General features: G+C 36.4%; 1 long non-coding RNA gene across 1 annotated transcript; it reads right to left on the minus strand.

The window, feature by feature from the left end:
• Positions 1–1,428: 1,428 nt before the first annotated feature.
• Positions 1,429–3,157, minus strand: LOC123446491. The gene is made up of 2 exons (XR_006631390.1): positions 3,007–3,157; positions 1,429–1,486 (listed from the first exon to the last, which is right to left on the minus strand). It is a non-coding gene; the product is annotated as an uncharacterized LOC123446491 (long non-coding RNA).
• Between the last annotated feature and the right edge of the window lie 208 nt (positions 3,158–3,365).

Here is a 3,365-nt window from a genome sequence, read left to right on the forward strand (position 1 = left end):
TCTAGTTTTGGTCTTTTCTTATTTTTGATTTCCGCAACTTTTTATTCCAGAACTTGGTTTCATTTCTATTTGTTGGGCCTTTTCAAACCAATTATTTCTCTAATATTAAATCCAACAGTATTCATATTCAGATCAAGGAAACTACAAGTCAGAATAAAAATCATCCATCATATAACATCACATAATACATGTCCCAAGTTTACATAACACAATAACTCATCTCATAAATACATTTCCTTCCACAGGAATATAGAAAAAATGGACAGAATTGCACAATAGACAAATGACACATCTGCTAACAATGGAGTTCATTTCACTATCCTATGAGATATAGGTTCAAAAAAAATTATGTTGTGTTGATTTAAAAGTCCAAGTAGGCATCATCAACATCTTCTCACCACTTTCCTAACAACAGAAAAAGAGACAAAACAAAAAACATTAGACCGTAATATTACACCAGAGCACAGATCAGTAACTTCAAATCACAAAATATATATAGTTATAAAAAAAGCTGCTAGTTATAAAAAAACATTATATATAGTTTTATAAAAGCTAAGTAATAAAACAATGCCACTACCATAAATAAAACAAAAACTTCAACAAAAAACAGTCTAAAACAAACTCCACCATTCAGATAAAAGCAAAAAATGTCAGAAATGGAAGAAACATTTGTCGAGAAGATCAATAACACAAACACAGTGACATGGGAATGGTACGACAATGCTGCGGTGGACACATGGCATCCACATCAGCCAATATCACTTGCAAAACCACCTGAGGGTGAAAAACAGGAGGATTTCATAGTTCGAGGTAGCAACTCTGACAATCTTAGAGTTCGGGTGTCAAAAATGAACTTTTGACGAGTTTGGGGCCAAAAGGTGGACTTTTATTAATATTATCCGACAGGTGTAATTGCATAAAACACTGATCAGACTAGTGATATTTATGCAAATTAACTGGGAACTAACACTAATCACACTAGTGATATTTATGCAAATCAACTGGGGAACTACTGGTGAGTGGTATGAGATGGCTAATACTAGTGATGTGGAATTCATTTTCAACACAAAATCAACCCATCTCAAAGCTTTAGACTATATATAGTGTAATATGCACGTAAGGAATGCCATTATTTATTATCATAATAGAGTTTCATTCGATGACCCAACTCAAAACGAACACTTTGTACTTCATTGGAATAAGTGGTATAACCTATAGCCAGAACTGAACATGTGTCGTGAAGTGAACAAGAATGCATGATAATACGTAGATACATGTATAAAGTATGACAGAAGCTATAAATCATTGGCGATCTCAATACCATGAAAGCTAAGAATAATATCAGAAGGTTGCATGCATCTAGATTTAGGAGCAGTTGGTTCAATTCTTCTGATACGAACACCCTTTTGGTCAGATTTCATTCCCATGGCCTTACAGAGATCAGGATTTTCCATTTTCTGCCATTCTATCCCAAGTATAGGGAAACCTGGCAGGAGAATGCACGCAAAAGGTCAGCTAGTTGGATGCAAAACAAAGAAGATTATGCATGTCAAAAACAATACAAGAGAACTAATTAGCACATGACGTTTTTTTTAAACAAAAGCAAGCCCTCCATCCATCAAAAGATTGACGAGGTTATAAGAGAGAAAAAACAGCAGATCAAGGTTTTTGAGTCGATGAGTCGTTCTGGGGTAGCGACTCATGATGAGTCGAGCCTGGCAAATCGACTAGTCTCAACTAGTCGATGTGTTTGAGTCAACTTGGCATTGCAAAATCAATGCACCAGATTGCATGGGGTAAAACACTATGTTCACCATTGAATTGAACATAACTTTTAAGCTATTCGTACACGCAATCCAGGTACAATCTGCACCAGGAGCACATGTGATGACATGGAGTGCGTAAGAATAATTTCCAGGAGACACAAACAATGTCAAAGGAATAATTTCTAGGTGAACACAAACAACGTCAAAGGAACAATGTGCACCAGGAGCACCAATTGAATTGAACCAGGATTACTAATATAATATTAAATCAGCGATAATTATTTTAGGGAGGAGGGAGTAGCATACTATGGCCACAATTGGAAATATAGCCCAAAAAATCAATCAAAGATATTATCTTATATCTAGGGTTTGTAAGGTTGGTGTCATTTCTGGTCCCATTTTGTTGGAGATTAACTGCACAACATCTCCAATATTTCATTTTTTAACACATGTCCTATATGATTCTTCGGTAACAAAAACATAAAAGGCGATATAATGATCAGGATAGGTGTGCTTATTGTAGACGACAAGATCGTTGTATGAAAGCTCGTTGTACTTAAAAAAGGGACCTTATCAGGATAGGTGTGCTTATTGTAGAGAAAAAGATATCATTATTCTATTTGAGTCCCAAATGAATGGGTCGCAAGATGACATGAATTATTATAAAATTTAGGCTATCATTTGAATATTATGTTCACACAGGTTCAAAATGTTTTGAACGCATTGTACCTGCAAATATCTAGTAGAACATGCATAGAATGAGTCCATTAGGATGACAAATAATTCACAAAGTATATTCTAGAAGTATATAGCTACAATTGGGATGTTTCAGTCTAACAAAATTTCCAAGGGCAACCTAAATAGATAAATTACCTAATCTAGTGGAAGCATATGGCAGAGGTTACGTTGTTCATCGTGGGAGCAGTCAGCAAGTTCTTAGTACAAATCAATGAAAGAATGCTTGCAAACCCTATTAACAAACTGGCTGAGAGAAAATCCATTGCAAACCCTCTGCGGCCGGAGGGGTGCAGACTACCGTAGAACACCTGAACATGTACGTTTTTCCAGCCAAAGAATATTGGGAATCATAAACAAAGAATCGCCAATTAACAAAGCATTAGAGTATCATATTTGTCTTAACTGAACAATAGGATCACTGCTATAACTATAGTCTTTAGGACGAAATTTAAAATAAACATTCTGGCTGAGAGAAAATCCATTCCATCTATTGTGTGATCACCTTCATGGTCTAGCATCTTCAAGCTTTCACGAACCTCAATGGAGATACCCATAACTCCTCCCTGAAACGGATGAAACACATAAGTTTTGCTAAACTGGGACATGGTATTAACCTTTTTTGCTTGATATTCTTTAAGATACAGCAATTCCAAAACACGTGAATTGTATGGTATTATTCCCTCTTATATAAATCAGTCATGAGTACTGCACATAGTTCGACATCTACAATACAATATATTGCTGATCATATTTTTTTGCATTAATCTACCGCGAAGCAACCCGACGAGGCCGCCACGATCCAGCAAGCCGCGGCGCGGAAGGGCAGCAGCGGCGCGGATGATCCAGCAAGCCCTCGCCGCA

The sequence above is a fragment of the Hordeum vulgare genome, chromosome 4H (genome assembly GCF_904849725.1).
Source record: "Hordeum vulgare subsp. vulgare chromosome 4H, MorexV3_pseudomolecules_assembly, whole genome shotgun sequence".
In the NCBI taxonomy this organism is placed as follows: Eukaryota; Viridiplantae; Streptophyta; class Magnoliopsida; order Poales; family Poaceae; genus Hordeum; species Hordeum vulgare.